Genomic DNA, 17819 nt, shown 5'->3' with positions numbered 1-17819 from the left:
CCTGCTTCTTTAGGTACGCAAGGGCTGTGGTGTTGTCCGAGTTGACTTGGACGTACTTTCTCTGCAACCTTTTGTTGGAAGAACTGTAGCGCCAGAAAAACCGCCGCTAGTTCCTTTACATTGAGTGCCAGGACACCTGTTCCCCCTCCAGGTGCCTGACACTTCCTCCCCTCCCAGTGTTGCTCCCCATCCCGACACCGCGGCGTCGGAAACAACACTAGGTCTGGGCTCAGAAGCTTTAGGGACAACCCCTCTCGAAACTTCCGAGGATCTAGCCACCATCTTAGATGGTTCTTCACCGATTTGGTGATGAAAAGTCGCATTCAGATCCTCTCTGACTCTCCATTCGTCTGCTAAGAAAAACTGGAGAGGTCTGAGGTGTAGTCTTCCCAGGGAAACAAACTTTTCCAGCGAGGAAATGGTTTCCCAGCAGACTCATCCTTCCCTCGCCGAGCAAGCTTCCTTCCCCAGGAAGGCCGAAACTCTCTCTAAGCCTTGCAGCTGTCATTCCTGGGACGGAAACGCTCGAAAAGCCAAACTGAATCCATCTGAATCCCCAGATACACGATGGACTGTGTTGGGGTCAGATGCGAACTTTTCGAGGTTGACCAGAAGTCCCAGGGACTTCGCCAAGGCCAAAGTGAAGTGAAGGTCCTTCAGACACCTTTCTTCTGACGATGCTCTGATCAGCCAATCGTCGAGAATACAGGGACTCTTATTCCTGCAGAATGTAACCATCTCGCTACGTTTTTCATGAGCATGGTAATACCATCGGAGCCGTGCTTAAACCGAAACAAAGGGCTCGGAATTGCCAAACTTTTGTCCCTTAGCATAAAACCTCAGAAACTTTTCTTGAAAGAGGGTGGATAGGCACGTGAAAGTATGCGTCCTGTAGGTCCAAGGAAACCCACCATCCAGCTCGCCCGTTCTTAAGGCTCCTAGAACCGACTGAGGTGTTTCCCATCTTGAATTTTCTTTTCTACGAAAACGAGATTCAGGCTGCTTACGTCCAAGACTGGACGCCACCCCGACGACTGCTTTGGGACAGGAAAAGTGTTGTAGTATCCTGGTGACCCCAGGTCTAAGACCTGCTCCACCGCTTCTTTTTCATGATCATTTGATCTAAAAGATCTAAAAGAACCTGATGTTTCTCCCCTTGATACGACGGGGGAAAGATCTCTGGGAGTCGTAGCAAAGAGGAGGAGGGTCACAAAGGGGATCTTGTACCTGTTCCACTATCTTGAGGGACCACGCATCTGTATCTCTCTCTCTCCACGCACCCACGCAAAGAACTTTAGCCTGGCTCCGACAGGCATCTGAAGGGACTTTCTTCTCCACTTAGAGGATTAGGTTTGAAGGAACCTCTTCCTCTTGCAAGTCCTCTCCCTCGAGGAGCAGCTCTCGAGGGAGGGCCGCTACGAAAGGGTTTAACCTTCCTAGGAGGTCGTCCAGACGACGACGTGGTAGGGACTGCGGGACGTCTTGAAGACTGGGCCAAGAGATCCTGGGTAGCCTTCTCTTGTAGGCTCACTGCCAGGTCCCTTACCATAAGCCTGGGGTAAGAGATGGCTCGAAAGAGGTGCAAAGAGAAGCTCTGCTTATTTCTGCGATGCAGAAACAGACCTCGCTGTAAATTGCAGAAAAAGCAAGCTCTCTTCTTGAGGAAAGCAGTGCCGAAATGAGACACTAACTCTTCCGAAACCATCCCTGACGGCCTTGTCCATGCATGACAACACATGGACAGCTCCCCCAGACTCAAAGAAAATCAGGACTCCTAGATTGAAGATCCAGGACTCCTAGGCACCAGTTCTAGGAAGTTAAAGACTTCCAGAGTCTTTAACAGACCTTTCATGTGATGGTCGATCTCCGTTGGTGTCCATGAAATCTTAGCGACGATAAAAGGATCTCTTCTGGGCGTCTACCGACTAGCAAAGTCCCTTGGGAAGAAGACGGATCTTAACTCCTACTTCAGCTTTGGTCTCTACCAAATGCCGCCTTTCCCACTGAGTCTTGAAGGAGGAAGGGCGAAAGTCGACTTGCCCTGATCCATTCCGACGTTCCATCCAATCCTGCAATTTCTTGATGCTCTCTTAGTGGACAAGGAAGTCTTCATCTCCACCACTTTCCGAAACCTTGCCCGACTTCGGAAGACGAAAACTGAGAGGGGGAGGACTTAGGAGCTGCAGGCTGGAACTTCTCACCAAACAAAGAACGTAAAAGACGAACCAGCACCTTGTAGTCGGAAACCGACGAAACTGACGGCTGTTCTTCCTCCACTGAGTCCGCCGGACTACTAAGCTCTCCTTCCTCCCGAAGATGGCAAAGGAGATTGAACCTCTGGAGAGGGCGTGCGCCCAACGGGTCTAGCCTTCAACAAAAGTCTTTCGAGGAAGACTAAAATCAGCCTCTTCAAAAGCGACCGACCTTCTGTCGATCTTTAGAGCTCGAACCACGAAGAGCGTCCTGACCCGCGCTGCGCGTCAAGAGAGGTTACTCTTAGTCTCTCTCGAGGAGCGTCCTACGGTTTCACGCTCAAGCGTCCAGCTTTCGCTTTCAAAGCGTCCTTCTGAGCGCTCTCGAAAGCCTTCTCCACAGGCAAAGCGTCAAGCAAAACATCCCGACGATAGTCTTCCAAAGCGTCCTGCCGAGCGTCTTCAAAAGCGTCCTCCAAGGCGTCTCGTCGAGCGTCCTCAAAACGGCGTACCTGACGTTGCGGGCGGAGGAACAGAGACGAACGAGGGAGACGGAGAAAGGAGACTGCCTCGTCCTCTTGACAGGCAGTCTAGCGTCCTTCCTACGTTTAGGCTCAACTGCTGCTGGGCGAGTCTTCCGAGCCATTAAGGCCGACAATTGGTCTTGAAGCGACGCAAGAATACTCTTCGTAGGTGAAGAACCGAGAGGAGGTGAAGGGCTGCGCCTGCGAGAAGACGAGGGGCGGGGGGACGCCTCCTTCCTTCTCAAAGGTACAGCAACCTGCCTCTCCGAGGCGCGAGAGAAGCGCTTCTCAGCGTCGTCCTCGGACGACGTCCTACCTCTCTTCTGAGGAGGAACGCGTCATACGACGCAGGCGAAGACCGCAACGAGAGCGGAGAGAGGGACGTAAAGCGTCCTCCCTAGGAAAAGTCCTTTTCACGGACGCGAGTCACTCCGAGCGCTCCACCCCTGCGCTGGGGAGGGCGCCTCGGAGGACGAAAAACAGTCCTTAAGGATGCGAGCCTGAGCACGCTCCTTGGGCAGCCTGGGAAGAAGCAACAGGTCCTGCCGAAGGGACGCCAGATCGGTGGGGAGCCCCCGTAACCCACTCTTGCGGCTTTCCGAACATGGCCCCACTCCCTGAGTTCTGGGAGTCCGACAGAGGTCTAGACCTAGAGGCATTAGTGGGGCCGATCTGACGCCCCCTCCACAACACTAGGGGCACGATCACACACTTTACTCGAGCCGTTTTCAAGGTTTTCCAAGGGCAACACTTTGGACTCTAGAGTGCGTAATGACTCTAGAATCAGAGAAAGGGCATTACCTTCTCCAGACACAGAACTAGGGCCTCTGGCAGGCATCAAAACGGATTAGGTGAAGCAAATTCTACTGGTGTTAGAATAGGAGAAATGTTACTTCCCTTACCTTTCGTAGAACCGCTCTTGGAGGAAGCCCTCCTGATCCTATCGCGTCTCCAACTTACGGCGATAGGATTCATACACCTTCCATTCATCCTCAGTCAAACTTTTGCATTCAATGCAACGATCAACCAGCAAACAAACATGCCCCCTACCCATACATACTGTGTGGGGGTCTACCGATGATTTCGGTAGCCTCACCTTGCAATCACTTCTCACACACACTCTGAAGCTCACTGAACTTGATCCCGACATCACGTTCATAGAAAAAGCCAATCCAAAATCCAAAAACAGTCCCCAACTATCGCGTATGCCAATCCAACAATCCGAGTCAAAACCAAAAGTCAAATCCAGATACTTATAACGAGTCAAAATCCAAAAATCCTGGGCGGAGGTCTGTAAACAGGTGTTTACCGACCGGCGACAGAAAAAATATGAATAGAAAATGGGAATGGTTCCTGATATCCGCCTCCCAGCGGCGGGAATGGGTACTACCACCTGGCCGCCCACTGCGTGTGCCGCGAGTTTTGAAATTCTGTCGACTTCGGAGAATACAGCTATATATATATCTGCCAAGTAAGTTTCATGAACAAACTGTTAGACACTAAGGCCCTTGACTCTAGAAACCGTTCGAACAGTCAGTGCTGATGAGTCTTCCTGCAGGTATGCGAAAGTACTTTAAGAAATTGTAAATTATTTTGAACGAAACATTACTTGTGTCATACCCTAGTTACGAGATCAAGGGAAGTACGTTTTTTGGCTTAAGTATACGAATGCATTTAATTGTTGAGAGAACGACAGGGATCCCAAAACGTGAAGTGGAAGAAGTCTCAGTGACCAGGACCTATGATGTTAAACAGTCAGCGTGGCTTACTGACTAAATTTTAGGGACGTTATCAAGTCTTCAGAGCTGTGAAATGGTACAAAATATTTCGTATTTTCCACCCTCATTCGACAAATATGTGAAAGAACTTTCGAATGATGGGATTTTAACCACGTCAATCTGTACCTAACCTAGCCAAACTATTAATCAATGCCTCTGTTCCCTTATTCAATTCAATACAATTAACTGCAACTACGGAAGGTACTTCAGAACACGTTTTCCGCACTAAATATTTAATTATTTTATAAAATTCCTAACTATCTGGATTTATTGTTCTGTCATAAAGATAAGATTCCTGCTTTGAAGAGATCTTTGGTGGTCTATTGTTTCAACTGATAGAAATGAAAAAGTAGGAAATATGTAGGAGCCACAAACTTCATATTCATGTAAGGATTTTAATATTGATGTCCAGGTACCCAGTGACTACTCTCTCTCTCTCTCTCTCTCTCTCTCTCTCTCTCTCTCTCTCTCTCTCTCTCTCTCTCTCTCTCTCCATTCTGGAATCATTAAATATTAAGCAGCTTGCCCCGCCATTAAAAAGTCAGATCACTTCTACAGTTTGTTTGGCATATTGCGTAAGACGAGGTCCCCCTTCCGTAAATGAGGACGTCACTCAGTTTTTTTATTTATTTATCTTCTTTTTTTTTTGGGGGGGGCGGTCTTCAGAGTTAGGCATTAGTCTTTCTACTTTTAAAGTTTTCCTTTCATTTTTATTGTATTATATTACTAATTTAATGGTTTTTTAAAAATAATTTTCATTATTGTAACCATTGCTTTTACTTAATCTGTTTTTAATATTGTACTATACTTTGCACTACAGCAGTGAAGATGAGAATTGATAATGCATGGAAAAATTTCGGCCAATAAGCTGTAAATGCTGCGTTGGCTTTTTTTTTTTCTTTTTTTCATAATAATATATATATATATATATATATATATATATATATATATATATATAATATATATATATATATATATATATATATATATCTATATATATATATATATATCAACTGGAAGATGGGTCATCTGGAACGCCAGAATATTATGGAAAAAAAAAAAGCCAACGAAGCATTTACAGCTTATTGGCCAAATTTTCCATGCATTATCAATTCTCATCTTCACTGCTGTAGTACAAAGTACTACAGCAGTGAAGATGAGATATATATATATATATATATAATATATATATATATATATATATATATATATATATTTATGTGTGTGTGTGTGTGCGTGCATGCTCGCGCACGCGCTTCTATGTGAGAATGTATCTGAATTCTTAAAAAAGATGGTACATACGTCGTAAGAATGTTTTAAAAAATCCAGCACTCCCCGAAAATGAGCTAACAATATTTTATATAATTTCTGTTAGATCGTGCAGACACAGTTACCCACTTCCAGGTTAAAGACATTTTAAAGACGTTTTTGATAGTATATGTATTTATGACTGGGAAAAAGCAATTCATCAGGATCACAAAGGTCACGAAAAGCTCTCTACATTTTTGGATACGATTAGAAAAAAGCGCGCGCAACACTTCAACGACTTTAGTTAACAAAACGCTTTGAAAGAAGAAACTTCTTATAACTCGTCGAAGAAAGGCTCTGCGCCACTTAGTATGTACAAACGCCTTCTTCACCCAGCAACTGCTGGCTGGCTTTCCCTGCTCCTTTAGGCTGTGCATCTTTCCCTTAATGAAGGCGGTAAGAAATTGCGTGTTTTGGACTGTTCTCTACTCGGAGGAGTGTTGTGCCACTTGGAGTAGCTGCTCCTGATACGGTATGGGCAGCTACAGACGGCACATGCACATGAGCCGGAGGGGCATAAGCATGGGCATGGGCATATGGGATATGGTAGGTATTAGTAGCATGGGTATATGGAGTAAGAGCATGGTGAGCGCATAGACGGTTGGGTAGCCGTAGGACAAGGGAGCAGAGAATCCATAGGAGAAACGACTTGAGGGGTACACACCCAGAGCTTGGGCTGCCAAAACAGAGCGCTTCTTGCGTTCTGGAGCAGCTGCGGCGGCGCAGCAGCTGCCTCGTTATAAGCTGCCTCATGAGCTGCCTTTGCAGCTGGCGACTTTCTGGGGTATCTTGTAAACCGGTTCAGGAAGCCCGCTAGGCAAGGAACCAAAGGAGCAGCTACTGGGGCATCAGGGCCCACGGGCAGGTTAGTGCCAGACACGCGGAAACCAAGGGCATCGGCAACATAATGCTGGGTCTGGACCTTCCCCTCAGAGTCGATGTAGTTGTACGATCCCCTGACGACCGACCCCAAATGCATCGCGGGTCTCGGAGCGGGCGGAAGGACCTCCGGCATACCCGAAGGTGTACTGGCCGAGCTCGTCCTGGGCATGGTACTGGGACTGAACAGGTGCGTAAGGAGCGGTACTGTATGTCACAGGGGCTGCATGGCTATAGGTTAAAGGTGCATGAGAAACAGGTACAGACGCAGGGTAAACGCCTGTATACCCATACCCATGGGGCACAAGACCATGGTATGTGTTTGGATGGGCACCGTAGGCTTGGCTGTATCCTAGATGGGCACTAGCGAAGGCAGCTGTGGCTGCGATTGTAAGCAATGTCTGAAAAAAGATAAATAACAGCTAAGTGAAACATGAAACTTTTCGGTTCCCTTATCTTGAAAAGCTTTTATAATACACTGATCATGGAGTCTTCACAACAGCCAGCAGGGCCGAACTCATCTCAAACACCCGTTATGATCTTACCAGAGCATTCATGGTGATCCAGCGAGAGAGGAAGCCGCGTCTGTGTCTGACGGCAATTGGGAAGCCTTATATACATGTTCCCCACAACAAGGACTAATGGGCGTGGGCGTTGAAGGAGGGAAATCCTCCCGAGTCCCCTTACTTTGGCTGAGGGAAACATTTTCCATGCTGCGGTTTCCTTGTTAGCTTCTGACATTTTGCGTTCGCCTTTACAAACGGGAGTCACCAGTGACCAGTCTTCGTGTCGATGCGGAGCGTTGCTGGAACTATTGAGGAAGAATATGGAAAGTTGGGGAAAAATAAGGAGAGGATTTAGCATTGTGAATACAAGAGTGGAGAAATATGCATGGTATATAAGCATACGAAATACCTTTAAAAAGACAATTATGATAGTACATAAATGAGGGAAAGAGGCATAGTGAATTTTGATTTAGAAAAATAAGAAAGAGAAACAAGCAGGGGATATAAGGATGGTACTGTACGATCACGGTAATTATTCAAAAGAATGAAACTTGTGGAAATAACATTCCAAACGAATGATACAGTTCTTTCATATTTAATATTACAAGTCAATGGTTAATACAATTTGTAATTCAATAGTGAATACAGTCACACAAGCATTCAAAGTTGAACGTGAAAATTATAGAATATTCCTAAAAGCCTGTCAGATGTCAAAGAATACATGGATCAAAGATTTCCTGTATATATAAAAATATTCATGCAACTTGATATTCTTGAAAGATTAAACTAAAGTTTTCCGTCTAGACTTCTTCGCTATTTTCTACCAAGAAAATTAAACTACTCTTAGTTGACATTCACTCTTAGTACCCAAATTCAAGAAAATATATGTTGAAGTAAAAAGATTGCATTCTGTGAATGTATAAATGACAATATAAGATGTAACGAAAAAAAAAAAAATCATGAGAACTGCGAAGACTAGTTCAGTTTACGCTTAACGACAAGAGCTCAAGGCCTCTCGACACATACTGATCTTATGGGTGAGGTCCGATGGAAGCTTTACGAAAATATGGGAGTATATTATGTCTCCAAGCTGTATATCGCCTTTATGATGACATCCGGAACTCGGGCAGTGGTTCAAATCAAAGGACCTTGGTTCAAATTACTGCTACAAAGCGATCTTCTCTGGTCGTTAATCGGATGGTCACGGTAGGTAGATGGAGCAGTGCGTAACGTACAAGTTGTTCATTCAGAGCCCAACATCCTAGCAACAACTTAGCCTGAGGTTTTTTTTTTTTTTTTTTTTTTATGAAATGAATTATCTCTTTGTTACTCTACTAAAATTCATGACCTTCACATGTTTTTATACACTTTTTTTTTTTTGTGACTGGCCATACTTTCGTCCCACATCGTTTTACCAAGTATTCAAGGAAAACGGGAAAATCCCACTAAAATGATTTTGTCAGTCCAAACGCTTATCAACCCTAGATCCAAACATGTGAAGTTCCATGGAGTTACAATCTATTAGGTAAGATCTAAAATACTGATTAGGAACAGACCCTTATGTCCAGTAACAACCATCTGTCCAATCCTCAGTGGTCTAGTTAACTATTTCCCCATGATAATAAAAATAGTCCACCACACACCCCTCAGAAGGAGGTGACGCCAAAAGGCACAGCCATCCGGTTTCTCAAGAAGATTTTAGGATTAATTTGAAAATAGAATCTAGGCAAAAGGCCAAGCATTGGGACCTATGAGGTTATTGAGCGCTGAAACGGAAATTGACAGTAAAAGGCTTGAAAGGTAGCAGGTAGTAAAACCTTGTAGTTCGACTATGAATAAATTGTTAGGAGTAGGTGGAAAGTTATATGGAAGAAAGAGGATATGAAAAGAGGCACAGTTAAAGAAACGAAAAGGGGTTGCGGATAGGGGCCGAAGGCACGCTTCAAAGAACCTCCAGTAATACCGACAGCAACCGCACAAGGATTACGCAAGACTTTAGGGATGAGACTGTTAGTCTAACACCCTTTCTTTTTGACCCCCAGCAGAGGTTTCTGACCACTGGGCATAAATCCCCGGATCTACCAAGCGCGAGGTAACGTTGGGCCACTCAGAGGCAGAGCAAACTTTGGCCGAGTGACAATTTCTAAGATTCCGCTAACTATGGAATATATCAAATACCTGTAACTGTAATAGACCACAATGCCCTCTTAACTTCTTGAATTCTTTGCTATTTTTTTGGATACGCTTGTCACTACAAAGCCTGATGATCCCCAAAAAAGAGCAAAGAATTCAAGACGTTAAGAGGGCATTATGGCTATTACAGTTGCATAAGTATCTGGTAAAATAGTGACCAGTAGATTCTACATATCAAATAATATTCAATCTGACTCTTTCTGTTAGCAGAAATAGAAGAAAATGAGCCTGCAAGTCTTACTTTTTTTTGAGTTGAATTTCGAGTGAATGATTAAAAATAAAAACTACTACCGTGATAGTAAACTACGATACAATAATCTACCATTAACTAGAGTGATAACTGTAATCAGTAAGTAAAGGAACAGATTTAAATGATTGGCAAATGACAAGATCAGATTAATGTTTAATACCAGTTCAATATTAAAAACATCATGAAAGAGTTACAAAGAAAAAAAAAGACAGCTTTTTGTTTTAAATAAAATATGGCATCAATGTCCTTTACTTTTAGAACACCGGTATTTAAGAACCAATCAAATATTAAATTAATTAATGGAAATTATTTACACACACAGAAAAATTGGTAGTAGGAATATCGGAGGACAAAATTTTGTTGAAAGGTGTTAGTTATATATGACTCTCTCTCTCCTCTCTCATCTCGTCTCACTCTCTCTCTCTCCTCTCTCTCTCTCTCTCTCTCTAGCCAAATTTAGGGCATAAAAGTAATTTATCTTTCTATCTCTCAGCCTACGATATCTTGATGACATGGTCACTTGTGAGCGACAAAATGTGGTTACATTAGTCTCCTTTTTCGCGCGCCTACTTCAGGTCCTTGAACTGATGTCATATTAATCTCTCTCTCTCTCTCTCACACATACACACATTCCAAGAATAAAATAATCCTAAAAAATATCCAGCACCAGAGATATTACAATGGAAAATTAGAATGATGTGCCTAAACTCATAAACTCTTGGTTATATTCAATACGATGTTAAGAATAAAAAATGAGATTAAGTTCATGATTCTTAGTTTACATTGTCTTTAAGCGGACTGGATTTTTTTTTTCTTGAAGATTGTTTCGCTAAGACGATAACCTAAGACTTCTCCGTCTGTCTGTCTGGCTTCATCTCTCTCTCTCTCTCTCTATTAGGAATCTGTTTCTTTCTGACTTGTTCCGTTATCCCACTTACATTAACCACCAGGACTTACCGTTTGGATTTCGTACAAATGATGGGTGATTTCAAATGACCTACGCTACTAGAACGCCAACTGGCTAACACTTAAAAGTAGCCAGCATTTTTTGGAAAATTCTGATGGCGTTCCTCAACTTTTCTAGCTTTCTGTTAAAGAAAACTATTGAGATGGCTATTTGTCTGTCCGTCCGCCCTCAGATCTGAAAAACTATTTAGGTAAGAAGTCTACAAATTGGTATGTTGATCATCCACCCTTCAGTCATCAAACATACCAAATTGCAGCCCTCTAGCCTTATTAGTTTTTCTATTTTATTTAAGGTTAAAATTAGCTATGATCGTGAGTGGCTGAAAGTTTCATGGTCCGCGGCTGAGTTTCATGGGCCGTGGATGAGAGTTTCATACATCATTATACGCTGTACAGAAAACTTGATTACGCCGAAGAAACTTTGGCGCATTTTTTACTTGTCTATCGTTGTACCCAGCGTCGGCCACAGTTTCCCTAAGGGTAAAAATGAACATCGCAGGGGGTCAACATCTCCCAGCTGAAAATTAACAATTAATTCTGCTGTATACAACGTCAGCTCAGCCTGTTTAAGATAAATAATGTTGAGCATGGGAATGGTCCCACGTCCTTGAAAGCCGCACTACTCACCACAACGTGAATTATATCCTTGTATATCAGGTTTCTCTGCTTTAGTAGTAATAAAGTCAAAGTCAAGCAACCATCAGAAAGTCGATGACGTCATAGGGTAGAGTTGCCATTAACAGCTCCAGTAAATAAATTGGTTGAGTCAACAGAGTTCACACTCCATGCTTCTGGTATTTTTGCTTATCGCTTGATCTCCTTTGAGTTATCATTAATAAGGGTGTTTCCATTTTCTTGATTTTCTACTTCTGGTGAGTGAAGTAACGTCAAAATGAGGCTCGAGGGCCAACGGAATGAGTGAACGGAATACCGTTTATAATACAGTACACGATCTTAAAAAAAAATTCGTGTAGTTTGACATCACGGACCTGTGTTTATAAATAAATCAATCGATTGTGTTCGATTAGTCTTTCTTTTAAATATTAGTAGGCTCTTACAGCCCCTCATGCCCGCTAAAATACCTAGATAAAAGAAGAAAGTTTATTGTGAAGTTAATTGTTTTCTTTTTAAAATAGTTTTCACTGACTTAGGGGTCCGGTGAGAGGGCAACGCATTACAGCAAAGCCCGATAGTCCTATGCATGAGTACTATATACTCACGATGGCATATAATTCATAATAACTCGATGTTAATATTCTTTTAACATTGTTATGATTGTTCCTGAAACTGAAATAAAAACATATCTTTCGTGTGTATAGTTTTCTATGTGAAATAATGAAAATAAAACCATGAAAAAGTCTGAATTTAACATCTATTCTTTTAGAATACACATATATAACATCGGAAAATTCATTAGTACAAAAGGATTACACAAAACATGAATAGCTCTCTACATTATATACATAAAATGGAAAGCGTCAACACCCACACCTGGTTGTAAGTTTAGCAACGTCATCTATGACGTTCTTAAACCTACGTAGTAAAACAGATGAAGGTGCTCTACGCCAACTGCTCCACGAACGCTAGCTAGACCTAATAAAGCCTCTTGTGCTTACTTGATAGAGAAGACGGTTAAGCCCATATTAGAGTCTTCCTTTAGTCCACCCGGTAAGAAACAGCATGCCCTGGGTTGTTCACCACACGCAGAAGGGTGGCGTCCCTAGTGGTAGTAAGTGCCTGAGGGTATGCAGGGTATGAATGGGCTCCATGAACGTAAGGACCATAAGAATGGTAAGTTCCATAAGCTGGGTAGCCGTAGGACAAGGGAGCAGAGAATCCATAGGAGAAACGACGTGAGGGGTACACACCCAGAGCATGGGCTGCCAAAACAGAGCGCTTCTTGCGATCAGGAGCAGCTACAGCAGCAGCAGCTGCCTCGTTGTAGGCTGCCTCATGAGCAGCCTTTGCAGCGGCGACTTCTGGGGTATCCTGCACAGGTTCAGGAAGCACAGGGACAGCCAAAGGCGCAGCTACTGGGGCATCAGGGCTCACAGTCAGGCAGACACACGGAAACCAAGGGCATCTGCTACGTAGTGCAGGGTCTGGACTTTTTCTTCAGAGTCAATGTAATTGTGTGATCCCCTGACGACCCCAAATGCATCACGGGTCTCAGAGCTGAATTGTCATTTGCTGAATTATCGGTGCGGAATTGTCGGCGCTGAATTGTCCTGAGCGGAATTGTCGGCCCACGAAGCATTCAGAGCTAAGGAACCCTTCTAGTGCCCACCAAGTCTACGCGGCCACTGAAGCTATCCTCGCACAACAGTGAAAGACAAGCAAAATAAAACAAAGTGGAAGGAAAACATATAAATTACGAAGGGTTATGAAACTTTGAGTGGTAGAAGTACAAGACCAGAATATTTTGGAACGTCATAAGACTGAGTAAACATAAACTAACATACGTGTAAAAACTGTTAGACAGTAAGGCCCTTGACTCTAGAAACCGATCGAACAGTCAGTGCTGACGAGTCTTCCTGCAGGTATGCGAAAGTACTTTAAGAAATTGTAAATTATTTCGAACGAAACATTACTTGTGTCATACCCTAGTAACGAGATCAAGGGAAGTACGTTTTTTGGCTTAAGTATACGAGTGCGTTTAACTGTTGAGAGAATGACAGGGATACCAAAACGTGAAGTGGAAGAAGTCTCAGTGACCAGAATCTAAGATGGAAAACAGTCAGCGTGGCTTACTGACTAAATTTTAGGGACGTTATCAAGTCTCAACTTCAGAGCTGTAAAATGGTACAAAATATTTCGTATTTTCCACCCTCATTCGACAATATGTTAAAGACTTTCGAATGACGGATTTTAACCACGTCATCTGTACCTAACCCTAGGCAAACTATTAATCAATGCTCGGTTCCTTATTCAGTTTCAATATAATTAACTGCAACTACGGAAGGTACTTCGAACACGTTTACCCGCACTAAATTTTAATTATTTTTATAAAATTCCTAACTATGGATGGTTTATTGTTCTGTCATAAAAGATAATATTCCTGCTTGTTTCACTGATAGAAATGAAAAACTAGGAAATATGTAGGAGCCACAAACTTCATTTTCATGTAAGGATTTTAATATTGTTGTCCAGGTCCCAGTGACTACTCTCTCTCTCTCTCTCTCTCTCTCTCTCTCTCTCTCTCTCTCTCTCTCCATTCTGGAATCATTAAATATTAAGCAGCTTGCCCCGCCATTAAAAAAGTCAGATCACTTCTACAGTTTTGTTTGGCATATTGCTAGACGAGGTCCCCCTTCCTAAATGAAGTACGTCACTCAGTTTTTTATTTCTTTATCTTCTTTTTTTTTGGGGGGGACGGTCTTCAGAGTTAGGCATTAGCTTTTCTACTTTTAAAGTTTTCCTTTCATTTTTATTGTATTATATTACTAACTTAATGTTTTTCTTTTTAAATAATTTTCATTATTGTAACCATTCACCACACATTGCTTTTACTTAGTCTGTTTTTAATTTGTATATTTTGTACTACAGCAGTGAAGATGATAATTGATAATGTATGGAAAATTTGGCCAATAAGCTTTAAATGCTGCGTTGGATTTTTTTCCATAATATTCTGGCGTTCCAGATGACCCGTCTTCCAGTTGATATATATATGTGTGTGTGTGTGTGTATGTGTGCGTGCTCGCGAGCGCTTCTATGTGAGAATGTAAATGAATTTTTAAAACAGATGGTATATACGTCGTAAGAATGTTTAAAAAAAATCCATGCACTCCAAAATGAGCTCACAATATTTATATAATCTGTTAGATCGTGCAGACACAGTTACCCACTTCCAAGGTAAAGAAATTTTAAAGACGTTTTTGGGTCATATTTTGTATTTATGACGGAAAAAGCAATTCATCAGGATCACAAAGGTCACGAAAAGCTCTCTACATTTTTGGACACGATTAGAAAAAGCGCGCCAACGCTTCAACGACGAGTTTAACAAAACGCTTTGAAAGAAGAAACTTCTTATAACTCGTCGAAGAAAGGCTCTGCGTCACTTAGTATGTACAAAACGCCTTCTTCACCCAGCAACGGCTGGCTGGCTTTCCCAGCTCCTTTAGGCTGTGCATCTTTCCCTTAATGAAGGCGGTAAGAAATTGCGTGTTTTGGACTGTTCTCTACTCGGAGGAGTGTGGTGTCACTTGGAGTGGCTGCTCCTGATACGGTATGGGCAGCTACAGACGGCACATGCACATGCGCGAGAGGGGCATAAGCATGGGCATGGGCATATGGGATACGGTAGGTATTAGTAGCATGGGTATATGGAGTAAGAGCATGGTGAGCGCCATAGACGGTTGGGTAGCCGTAGGACAAGGGAGCAGAGAATCCATAGGAGAAACGACGTGGAGAGTACACACCCAGAGCGTGGGCTGCCAAAACAGAGCGCTTCTTGCGTTCTGGAGCAGCTGCGGCGGCGGCAGGGCATCTGCCTCGTTATAAGCTCCTCATGAGCTGCCGTTTGCAGCGGCGACTTCTGGGGTATCTTGTACAGGTTCAGGAAGCACAGCAGGAACAGCCAAAGGAGCAGCTACTGGGGCATCAGGGCCCACGGGCAGGTTAGTGCCAGACACGCGGAAACCAAGGGCATCGGCAAACATAATGCTGGTCTGGACCTTCCCTCAAGAGTCGATGTAGTTGTACGATCCCCTGACGACCCCAAATGCATCGGCGGTCCTTCGGAGTCGGGCGGAAGGAAAGGAACCTCCGGCAATACCCGGAAAGGGTTTTTGTACTTGGCGGCCGAGCTCGTCCTGGGCATGGTACTGGGACTGAACAGGTGCGTAAGGAGCAGTACTGTATGTCACAGGGGCTGCATGACTATAGGTTAAAGGTGCATGAGAAACAGGTACAGACGCAGGGGTAAACGCTGTATACCCATACCCATGGGGCACAAGACCATGGTATGTGTTTGGATGGGCACCGTAGGCTTGGCTGTATCCTAGATGGGCACTAGCGAAGGCAGCTGTGGCTGCGATTGTAAGCAATGTCTGAAAAAAGATAAACAACAGCTAAGTGAAACATGAAACTCGTCGGTTCCCTTATCTTGAAAAGCTTTTATAATACACTGATCATGGAGTCTTCACAACAGCCAGCAGGGCCGAACTCATCTTAAACACCCGTTATGATCTTACCAGAGCATTCATGGTGATCCAGCGAGAGAGGAAGCCGTGTCCTGCGTCTGACGGCAATTGGGAAGCCTTATATACATGTTCCCACAACAAGGACTAATGGGCGTGGGCGTGGGCGTTGAAGGAGGGAAATTCTCCCAGAGTCCTCCTTACTTGGGCTGGAGGGAAACATTTCCAAGCTGCGGTTTCCTTGTGACTTCTGACATTTTGCGTCCGTCTTTACCAACGGGAGTCACCAGTGACCAGCCTCTTCGTGTGATGCGGAGCGTTGCTGGAACTAGAGCAAGAATATGGAAAGTGGGGAAATAAGGAGGAGGATTTAGCATTGTGAATATAAGAGTGGGGAAATATGCATGGTATATAAACATCCGAAATACCTTTAAAAAAGACAATTAATAGTACATAACTGAGGGAAAGAGGCATGGGAGTTTGAATTTAGAAAAATAAGAATAAGAAACAAGCAGGGGATATAAGGATGGTAAGTACGATCACGGTAATTATTCAAAAGAATTAAATTTGTGGAAATAACATTCCAAACGAATGATACAGTTCTTTCATATTTAATATTACAAGTCAATGGTTAATAAAATTTGTAATTCAATAGTGAATACAGTCACACAAGCATTCAAAGTTGAACGTTAAAATTATAAAACATTCCTAGAAGCCTGACAGAATACATGGATCACAGACTTTCTGTATATATAAAAATATTCATGCAATTTGATATTCCTGAACGATTAAACTAATCTACACTTTTTCGGTATTTTCTACCAAGAAATGAAACTACTCTCAGTTGACATTCACTCTTATTACCCAAATTCAAGAAAAAGTATTTTGAAGTAAAAAAGATTGCATTCTATGAATGTATAAATGACACTATAAGGAGTGGCGAAAAACAAAAAAATCATGAGAACTGCGAAGACTAGTTCAGTTTACGCTTAACGACAAGAGCTCAAGGCCTCTCGACAAATACTGATTTCGGAAGCTATAACTGATCATATGGGTGAGGTCCGATGGAGGCTTTACGAAAATATGGGAGTATATTATGTCGCCAAGCTGTATATCGCCTTTATGATGACATCCGGAACTCGGGCAGTGGTTCAAATCAAAGGACCTTGGTTCAAATTACTGCTACAAAGCGATCTTCTCTGGTCGTTCATCGGATGGTCACGGTATAGTTGGAGAGCCAGGTGGATTTTATTCACACTATTGAGTACAAAAGGTTTGAGTGTGTAATTCTATTGTAAATCACCTAACAATGAAAGAAGAGGGAGTCTTTAAGTTGCACAATCCTGGGCTTTGGTCCCTGAGGGCCTCAAAAGGGGAGTCAAAAATCCAATTAAACAAACTTTCGAGTACAACAACCGTTTCAAGCCTGTTTCATTTAGATCACCCCTCAAATTAAACTAATGCAACTTGTGACATGAAAATACCTGGGGTTACTAATTAAGCCATCTACTCATTAACGACCAATTAACGATTTATTTAAACTTTCAAGTACAACAAAAATTCTTCTTGCAAATGATTGTTTAGTAATGCAATAGAATTACACACTAAATCCTTTTGTACTCAATAGTGTGAATAAAATCCACCTGGCTCTCCAACTCTCTCTCTCTCTCTCTCTCTCGCTTAACTTTGGCCTCATATTAATGACCTGTCTCCTCTAGTAAAGCAATGGAACTGCCTAGCTTAGACTATCAAAATACAAATATACCTTCACTTTTTTTCTTCCATTGATAGCAACTAACAATAATTATCCATTATGGGAGCATATTTTAAGTTTAACTTAATCGGAAGAATACGTTCAAGGCAAAAAATCCTATAAAACAAACTGGAACATTTTCATTCTGATTTAATGTACTTTATGTAACTCTCTTACAGTATAAAAATTAACGTTAAATACTCTCCGTAGTTAATATTATCTAACAGAAGTGTGGGTTATGTATTTGATTTCCCTGGAACGTGTTTTACGCAGATATTTTCTATCTTTTTATCAATGACGCTTCTGCAATACATTTTCTTAACCTACATATC

General features: G+C 42.7%; 3 pseudogenes; all 3 read right to left on the bottom strand.

Annotated features, from left to right (window-relative positions):
* Positions 1–6060: 6060 nt before the first annotated feature.
* On the bottom strand, positions 6061–7319 carry LOC135213930 (cuticle protein 19.8-like; annotated as a pseudogene).
* Positions 7320–12111: 4792 nt separating this feature from the next.
* LOC135213849 (cuticle protein 6-like) lies at positions 12112–13714 on the bottom strand (annotated as a pseudogene).
* A 683-nt stretch (positions 13715–14397) lies between these two features.
* Positions 14398–15800, bottom strand: LOC135213929 (cuticle protein 19.8-like; annotated as a pseudogene).
* Between the last annotated feature and the right edge of the window lie 2019 nt (positions 15801–17819).

Source organism: Macrobrachium nipponense, chromosome 43 (genome assembly GCF_015104395.2).
Source record: "Macrobrachium nipponense isolate FS-2020 chromosome 43, ASM1510439v2, whole genome shotgun sequence".
NCBI lineage: Eukaryota > Metazoa > Arthropoda > Malacostraca > Decapoda > Palaemonidae > Macrobrachium > Macrobrachium nipponense.
Note: the sequence above shows the minus strand (reverse complement) of the source record. Positions and strands in the feature narration are given on the sequence as shown.